Source organism: Triticum dicoccoides, chromosome 2B, assembly GCF_002162155.2.
Source record: "Triticum dicoccoides isolate Atlit2015 ecotype Zavitan chromosome 2B, WEW_v2.0, whole genome shotgun sequence".
Lineage (NCBI taxonomy): Eukaryota > Viridiplantae > Streptophyta > Magnoliopsida > Poales > Poaceae > Triticum > Triticum dicoccoides.
The window spans coordinates 351602615-351612674 of record NC_041383.1 but is presented as its reverse complement, the minus strand read 5'-3'; the positions used below and the strand labels follow the sequence as shown (position 1 = coordinate 351612674).

At 43.4% G+C, this 10060-nt stretch overlaps 1 long non-coding RNA gene across 1 annotated transcript in view; it reads left to right on the top strand.

Moving 5' to 3' along the window:
* Window positions 1-1300, top strand: part of LOC119363681 — a 12815-nt gene extending 11515 nt beyond the window's left edge. Inside the window, exon 9 of the long non-coding RNA XR_005174284.1 lies at window positions 989-1300. This is a non-coding gene — a long non-coding RNA (uncharacterized LOC119363681). The remainder of the gene's footprint in view (window positions 1-988) is intronic.
* The last annotated feature ends 8760 nt before the right edge of the window (window positions 1301-10060 follow it).

Here is a 10060-nt window from a genome sequence, read left to right as displayed (position 1 = left end):
GGGGCCGGTGGGGCGACCGGGCGGCGGCGAGTGGTGGGCGCGGCGGCGCGCGTGTGGGAGCAGGGAGAGAAACAGAGAGAGAGAGAGGGGCTGGGTGGGGCGCGCCGTTAGATATGTTAAATGTTTGTCGTCCGCCCTCTTTGTCGTCCGCTTTTTTGCTCTTTGCCGTCCACTAGCGGACGACAAAGAGGTGGGGGGCGTTAAGTATTTTTTAAGCAGCTCCTTAGTGGGCCCCCTCCCTCTTTGCCGTCAGCTAGTCGACGAAAAAGAATCTTTGCCGTCCGCTAGCCGACGGCAAAGAGCTGGCTGATGGCAAAGACTTTCTTTGCCATCAGCCAGTTCTTTGCCGTCCGCGTTTGGGTAGCTGATGGCAAAGAGCTTCTTTGTTGTTTGCTAGCAGACGGCAAAGAGCTGGCAGGTGGCAAAGTAGCTGATTCCAGTAGTGAAGTTGCGTCCTCTAATTTCTCGTGATTTTTGTAGGACCTACTATGATGCATATTTGAAAGAGTGCATCTATTGTTTCAGCTGAAAATTGATCTCTATTTGAAGGAGTGCATCTATTGTGCATCTACGCCAGAAGACAGTGTGCTGTTTTTTATTCCATGCTCCAAATATTTCATGTCCGATTCATAGACATCCTTGAATTGCTTAAAGATGATGCATATTTGGTGTTCATATTTTTGTCAGCCAAATAATAATAGGTGCACTTGACTGTTTGAGGAAATGCCAACTGAAAGCTAAATCAGTTAGAATTAGATACTTGCACGTGTGTTCTTGATGCTTCATGTACGACAAGTTCTCTCGAATAATGAGTTACTCCCTCAATTTTACAATAGAGATAATTTGTTAAAATTGTGTTTTTGTAATGTTTGTGGTCTTCTCTTTTCTTTTTCTTGATTTGTATTGTATATGCTACTCGCATATTTGAACATGCATAGGGCCTCTCATTCTTTAACCCTGACTATAAAAATCCATTGATGGAAGCTAGGGAGGGCCAAGATGAACATCCGGCTCCCTGGTTCTAAGCCATCGAGATGGCAGAGACGACATTTCTATGTCATCTACTCCAACAGTCGGACAAGGCATATAAAAACCATGGATCCTTGCTCCCCAGGCCGCAAAATGATCACAGTGATGTCTACGACCTCCTCCTAGATGTATTAATCTCAATTTCAATCTCATGTTTGGTTTTCATCCCTTTTCTCTTCTAATGATGTAATTTCTTTTACTAAGATAACACCATGTTTGTTGTAATGCCTTATTTGATGTAAGATCCCTTTTCTACTTTGAATGAATTTACTGCCTATATTTCTTATTTAGTTTAGTTCATCATTCAGAGACCGTGGAATATTTTTGTCCTTCACAGGTTAAATGAGCATTGTGTAGTCCTTCACAGGTTAAATGAGCATTGCTTAAAAGTATGTCTAAGTTCTTTTTCTTCAAGTAAATGAAATTTTTTATTTCAAATTTAATACCTTCTAATAATAATAATAATAATGAGAGAGGGGCATGCTTCTCTCTCTCTCTGGGAAAATGTTACTTTAGACAACATGTACTAATAAATAAAAACTCTGGAAATGTATTTGAATCGCACAAAAAGAGTTCGTAGTTCTTATTCATACTTGAAACACGCGAGGCTCTGCAAATTAAACCATTTTTTTCCAAGGCACATATGGATTTAGCAGACCACAACTAAACTGATTGTATATACATGGCCTATCCTTAGTAAAGGAAACTATTTTCATCGCGAACATGGCTTTAGTTGAAGGTTCTTGCAGCATGAAACTATTTTCATCAACAACATGTCTTCAGCAGGTCTCTGCGCCATTTGGCGCAACGGGTCAACTAGTTCAAATAAAATAGCAATAAAACTCCGAATAAAATTCTTAGTTGATTTTAATTTGTTTCCTCCAATATTTCTTTATTTTGGAGAAGTCATTTTATCCCCTCTCTTTTATTTTCATATAAGAAATATTCCGAGAGAAAAATAATAAAAACCAAATGATCCTCTTTTTAAAATTTGAGGAAACTCAAATATGAAAATAACGAAATCCCCAACTCTCTCCGTGGGTCCTTGAGTTACGTAGAATTTCTAGGATCAACCAAAAATGCAATAGAATATGCAATGATGACCTAATGAATAACATTCCAAATTGAAAATTTGGGATGTTACAAACCTACCCCCCTTAAGATGAATCTCGCCCTCGAGATTCGGGTTGGCTAGAATATAGGTGCGGGTGATCCTTCCGTAGGTCTTCCTCTCGCTCCCAGGTGGCTTCATCCTCGGTATGGTGGCTCCACTGAACTTTGCAGAACTTGATAACCTTGATGCGTGTGACTCAGCTGGCAAACTCAAGAATCTTCACTGGTTTCTCCTCGTAGGTCAAATCGTTAACCAAGTGAATCACTTCCAGTGGCACTGTATCTCTCAGAGGAATATCAGCCATCTATGTGTGGCACTTCTTCAACTCGGAAACGTGGAACACATCGTGAACTCCTGACAATCCTTCGGGCAACTCCAACTTGTAAGAAACTTCTCCCTTACGGTCGAAAACTTTGTAGGGTCCCACAAAACATGGTGCTAACTTTCCCTTAACTCCGAAATGCTTAACTCCTCGAAGTGGGGACACACGAAGATATACTATGTCTCCGACTTCGTAGACTGTCTCCTTGCGCTTAGAATCCGCATAGCTCTGCTGCCTAGGCTGGGCTACCTTGAGTCTATCACGAATTAGCTTAACCTTCTCTTCAGACTCCTTTATCAAATCTGGTCCAAATAACTGGCGGTCTCCAACTTCATCCCACAACAACAGTGTCCTAAACCTCCTTTCGTACAAAGCCTTGAAAGGGGCCATCTTCAAAATGGCTTGATAATTGTTGTTGTAAGAGAACTCTGCATATGGCAAATTGTAATCCCAACTAGATCCATAATCTAGCGCACAAGCTCTCAACATGTCCTGCAGAATCTGATTGACTCTCTCGGTCTGTCCATCTGTCTGTGGATGAAAGGATGTACTGAACTCTAGCCGGGTATCCAAAGTCTCATGCAACTGATTCCAGAACTTTGAGGTAAACTGGGTTCCTCTATCTGATACAATGGTCCTCGGAACTCCATGCAGACATAGGATCCTGGTCATGTATATCTTTGCCAACTTAGCACTGGTATAACTGGTCTTCACTGGGCTGAAATGAGCTACCTTCGTCAACCGATCGACTACAACCCATATCGAGTCATAGCCTGAATGAGTCCTGGGCAATCCCGTGATAAATTCCATGCCTAGCTTATCCCACTTCCATTCGGGTATCGACAATGGCTATAGCAATCCTGCTGGCTTCTGATGCTCTGCCTTCACTCTCTAACATACATCACAAACTGCTACAAACTCCATAATATCCTTCTTCATTCTGGTCCACCAGAAACTGTCCTTCAAATCCAGATACATCTTGGTGTTTACTGGGTGAATCGAACACAGTGAATCATGGGCTTCCTGCAGAATCAACTTCCTGATCTCCGGATCATTAGGCACGTATACGCAGTCCTCAAACCATAAGGTATCATGCTCATCCTCACGAAATCCTTTGGCCTTTCCTTTGATCATCGTTTCCTTTATCTTAGCAATCTCCTTGTCAGTCTTCTAAGCTTCTCTGATTTTATCCATCAAAGTAGACTGAATTTCCAATGCTGCTACATAACCTCTCAGAACTATTTCCAAACATAGCTCGCGAAGATCCTCTGCTAACTCCTTGGGCAATTCTCCTGTCATGAGCGTGTTGACATGACTTTTGCGGCTCAATGCATCGGCTACTATGTTAGCCTTTCCGGGATGATAATGCAACCTCATATCATAATCCTTGATGAGCTCCAACCATCTCCTCTGCCTAAGATTCAACTCCTTCTGTGTGAAGATATAGTTCAAACTCTTGTGATCTGTGTACACCTCACAGTGGTTTCTGATGAGAAAATGTCTCCACGTCTTCAACGCATGCACTATGGCTGCTAACTCCAAATCATACGTGGCATAATTTAGCACATGGGGTTTAAGCTATCGTGAGGCATATGAAACAACTCTTCCTTCCTGCATAAGCACCGCTCCAAGTCCTTGATGAGAAGCATCGCAATACACCTGGTAATCCTTGCGTTGATCTAGAAGAATCAACACTGGGGCTGTAACCAAACGTTTCTTCAAATCTTGAAAACTAGCCTCACATTCCTCAGTCCATTTGAACTTGGTGTCCTTCTTCAACAACTCTACCATGGGCTTTGAAATCTTCGAGAAATTCTCAATGAACCTCCTGTAGTATCCTGCGAGTCGAAGAAAACTCCGAATCTCTCCAACTAATGTGGGTGCTTCCCAATTTGTCATAGTGACAACCTTGGTGGGGTCTACTGCTATTCCTTCTCAAGATATAACATGTCCGAGGAATCCAACTTCCTTCAACCAAAAACTCACACTTGCTGAACTTGGCATATAACTGGTGTTCTTTGAGCTTCCCAAGTACCAAACGCAAATGCTCCTTATGCTCCTCTTCATTCTTCGAGTAGACCAATATGTCATCAATGAACACCACGATGAACTTATCCAAAAACTCCATAAACACCTTGTTCATCATGTTCATGAAATAGGCAGGTGAGTTAGTCAGTGTGAATGACATAACGGTATACTCATATAGCCCGTACCTTGTGGTAAAAGTTGTCTTGGGTATATCCTGCTCTTGAATCTTCAGCTGGTGGTATCCTTCGCAGATCGATCTTAGAAAATACTTTAGCTCCTTGCAACTGGTCAAATAAATCATTGATCATCGGCAGTGGGTACTTGTTCTTGATTGTCACTTCATTCAATCCACGATAATCAACAACCATCCTCAATGATCCATCCTTCTTCTCCACTAGAAGCACTGGTGATCCCCAAGGTGACAAACTTGGGCGAGTATAGCCTTTATCCAGTAACTCCTCAATCTTCTTCTTAATTTCCTCCAAATCCTTTGCAGGCATATGATATGGTCTCTTAGATATTGGCCCTGTGCCTGGCAAATGCTCAATCAAAAACTCAAGGTCTCTATCTAGTGGCATGCCTGGCAACTCTTCTATAAACACATTAGGGAAATCCTTCACCACTGGTACTTCCTCCTGTACAAATCCTGATAAGGAATTCACTTGAGTCCTCTTCGGCACATGCCGGGATACATACTTAATCCTCCTTCCTTCTGGGGTGGTGAGCATAATCGACTTATTGGAGCAATCGATGTTCCCCTCATACATTGATAGCCAATCCATACCCAAAATCATATCCAAACCTTGCGACTCCAGAATTATCAGGTCTGAGGGGAAAACATGCCTACCTAAGGTCAATGGCATCTAAAAACATCCTTGGCTTGCCATATGTTCTATTCCTAGTGAACTCACTAATATCGGTGTTCTACGAACTTTGGTGGGCAACTTATACTTATCCACAAATCCCCTTGATATGCATGAATGCGATGCACCAGTATCAAAAAGAACGATTGCAGTACATGACTTAACCAAAAACTTTCCTATTACTGCATCTGGTTACGCTTCAACCTCCTCCACGTTAACGTGGTTCACTTGTCCCCTGTTGAAAGGGTTGGGCTTCTTCCCAGAGCTTCCATTGCAAGTTCCATTCTTAGCTTCAAAACACTCTGTGGCGTAATATCCATTCTTCCCGCACTTGAAACAAGTAATGTGACTTAGATCCTTCTTGGCAGGCGTTGCTGGGTTGGAATGGTTCCGATCGTTGCTTCCTCCATTCCCATTCCCATTCTTGGGGCCACATTAGTTGTGAGAACTCCCTCCATTGGAATTGTGACCTCCATGATTATGGTGAAGGTGTCCTCCCGAGTACGGGGTAAAACGGGGTCTCTACTGAGCTCCTGAATTATACTTCCCTTGTCCATACTTCCTCTTGCGGTTGTCAATCTGCTACTGCTTCCCTTCAATCATGAGAGCTCTATCTACCAACTCCTGGTAGTTGTTGAAGGTTGCCACCATCAACTGCATGCTCAGCTCATCATTTAGTCCTTCCAGAAACTTCTCCTGCTTAGCTACATACGTAGCAACATCATCCGGGGCATAACGTGCTAACTTACTAAAATCATCCACATACTGGCCCATTGTGCGTCCTCCTTGGCGCAAGTTGCAAAACTCACGCTTCTTCATGGCCATAGCTCCTGCTGAAACATGGGCAATGCGAAAAGCCTGCTGAAACTGGTCCCATGTGACAGTGTCGATGGGGTAAGTGGCTGTGAAATTCTCCCACCATGATGTTGCGGGTCCATCAAGCTGATATGCGGCAAATTGCACTCTCTCCGCATCTGTGCATCCTGCAGTGGTCAACTCCCTTCCAATCTTGCGGAGCCAATCATCTGCAACTATCGGCTCTGTGCTACTGGAGAACATTGGCGGATTCAGCCTTAGAAAATGGGCTAAGTGATCAATAGGTGGTGGTGGTGGTGGGTTGTTGTTGTTGTTGTTGTTGTTCCCCTGGTTCTGATTCTGGACTAATATCTGCATCAGGGCATTCTGCTGCTGGATCAACTGAGTGAGCTCCAGTGGGAAAGCAAATCCATTGTCGTGTCTCAGAGGCATCTGATGGGTTGAGAAAAGATGTGAAAACAGAATAGAATGAGATCTAGAGGGAAAACACTACCCATATGCACATGAGACAAACACAAACATATCACTTCAATCAAAACAAACAAGGGCATACATCGGTCTAACTATCGTTTCAAAAGTGCTCAGACCATACTATATACATGGGAGAATACTACTACTGATATGTTGGTCGACTAGAAAACTTGATTGGTGGAAGACTCCATGATATCTACTCCATCTTCATCAACATAGTCATCATCGCTATCATCAGGGTCTGAGTCGGTGGCGTCGATGATGATGTAGTTCTCCAGACAGGTGGAATCATCATCTTCTCCTCCTGGCGCGGGGTCTCCCATGAATACTCCTAGCTTCCTCGTCAAATCGTCATTCTTCTCCACGAGTATCATCATTTCCTCCTCATATCCATCACGTGTAGACTTGAGTTCTTCCTCCAGCTCTGTGATCCTGGTCATTGCCTTCTTCAGATCTATCATGCCTGCGCACATCTGGTTCTCCTAGCGACAAATGTGCTGATTTAACTCTTGGTTGAAAGCTGCTATGGATCTATCCTTCCTGATGCTGATCATCTCCCATTGCTCATCTCAGCGCCCACAAATCTGATAGATAGTATCCTTGAGATCCTTGTGGTAAACTTCTCCAATGCGTCCCATGGTGATGTGGGCTTCCATGCTCTTTCCTAGACTCCAGGTTGGTGCATCAAAGGAAAACTCTATCGGCTCAGTGACTGGCATGAACATCCTTCCTGGTACTTGAACTCGAATCATCCAACTCTCCTCTTCGGGTAAAGTGCCGATGTAGGTCCCGGTGAAACTTGCTATTCCGATGTTTAGGTATCTAGTAACTTCCTTCAAGTGTCGTACAAAAGGTGTATCTTCATACGGTTGTGTGAACTTGTTCCTTGCATCCTCCATCCTATAGAGTAGAAAAGGAGAGGAGTCAGAAATGAGAAGAGAGTAGTGATCTAGGGTTTAATCTTAGTGGTCGTGTCCTACAGTTAGCATGTGCTCTGATACCATCTTGTAGCAACCAGACCTCAAACAGTCTGATCTCTGTTTATCAGTGTCATCCCTGGATCGATAATGATGACACGCACAGTACTTGAGGATTTATAACAGAGTACCAATCACACACTTATTACACCGAATGTCTCAAAAGAGAACTTACAATAATATGGCTTAAGGCAATCTAAAATCGATAACAGCGGAAGGCTTGGAAGATAAAGTGAGTCTGTCAACTCCAACGACATAGCTTGAGTGAAAGAAACGACCTATGGCACCTTACTCGTCATCTGAAAAGTCTGCAACATGAACGTTGCAGCCCGAAACAGGTCAGCACATGGAATTTACTGGCAATGTAACACATAGAGTAATGAACGAAATAATTGCTATCACTACATCCATATATGGCTGGTGAAAAGCTCTATGGTTACAATTTTTCATAAAGCCAATTTGTCCCTACAACAAAGGAATACATTTTTATTTAACTATCATGGTGGTTGTTAAAACATTGAGAAGGTTCCTCCATCAGTAAACGAACTCCAAAAAATCTGCAAAAATATTTTTTGTTAGTTTTGGAATATTTAGAAAATTAGGAAAATAAGAAACTTCCACGAAAGTGACCCTGGTGGGCACGATACACCAGGGCATGCCATGCTTGACTGGCGTGCCCATTGGGTTGTGCCCACCTCGGGTACTTTCCAATCTCCATTTTTCATCCGTTTTGTTTGTTCCCCAAGATAAAAAAAATCTATATATACCTCCCAAACCTGTTAACCTCCGTATCGCGGAGAAATATCCTATTTTATTTTCTTGCTGTTTTCTATCAGATCCAATCAACCATGGCCTTTTCAAGGTCCTCCAAGGACAAGTTCTTCGAAACCGTCATCAACCCATATCTGCAGGAGGTGGTGCAGCACTCTCAAGCTATCCAGATGCGCGATGCGGTGCTGCACATCTGCGATGTGCAAGGACCCAAGGGGACTGGATCCGCGGAGGCCAGGCTTGGAGCCATGGAGCAGGACATCTTCAAGTGCAAGGGGATGGTGGAGCATGGACTCAATGCCAATCACCTCATGATCGCGGACTATACCCGTGATCTCAAGGTGGATGGCAAGCCCATAAAGGACATCATCTTCTCCCTCAATGAGCAAATCAACTTCCTCCATAGCTAGATCCATGATCTACAAAGCCAGGTCTTTGAATATGATGCCAGGTTTAAAGGTATGAGTTTGGCTGCCCGTTGCAGGATTCGGGAGACTCACTCCTCCTCTTATGATGGTGAGCCACTGCCATGGAAACCCGAGGACTAGAAACCTTCTACCCCATCACCACCATCTTCTTCATCACCATAAAAAGAAAATTGAGTATTGGGTATGGGCACTCCCCTTGGCTTTCGCCTAGTTTGGGGGAGGTGCCCCGGTATCTGTAGCGACCAGACCTCAAATAGTCTGATCTCTGTGCATCAGTGTCATCCCTGGATCGGTAATGCTGATACACACAGTACTTGAGGATTCATAACAGAGTAGCAATCGCACACTTATTACATCGAATGTCTCAAAAGAGAACTTATTACAATAATATGGCTTAAGGCCATCTAAAATCGATAATAGCGGAAGGATTGGAAGATAAAGTGAGTCCATCAACTCCAACGGCATAGCTGAGTGAAAGACAACGACCTATGGCACCTTACTCGTCGTCTGAAAAAGTCTGCAACATGAACGTTGCAGCCCAAAACGGGTCAGCACATGGAATTTGCTGGCAATGTAACAAATAGAGTAATGAATGGCATAATTGCTATCACTACATCCATATATGGCTGGTGGAAAGCTCTATGGTTACAATTTTGCATAAAGCCAATTTATTCCTACAACAAAGGAGTAAATTTTTATTTAACTATCATGGTGGTTGTTAAACATTGAGAAGGTTCCTCCAACTCAATCCCAATTAAGCATCATCATTAAAACCCAATCAAATTATATTAGAGTGATGAGATCAACATGATAATCCAGGAACTAGATACTCAAAACGTCCATAACCAGGGACACGGCTAACCATGATTAGTTTGTACACTCTGCAGAGGTTTGCACACTTTTCCCCACAAGACTCGAATACATCCATGGTCGAAGAATCGAGACACAGTCTTTCTGAAACAATAACTCTTTACTCTGGGTGGACAGTTACACCTACTTTCCCCTACATCTGCTAGCCCACCACTGAAAGAGGTCATGCAACATACTCAACTATGCTAGAGGCCATAATAGCTTGTGGATGCACACGGAAGTTTCTAGCATGAATAATCTTATGATCCCTTTGAGCATGGGTGGCAGACCATAGGATGATCACACGGGTACTCCGGGATATCCTAGGACAACACTGGATTCTCCAGGTGCCCTGACAACCGCTGGGTACTCCAGGGTGCCTCAAGCAATCC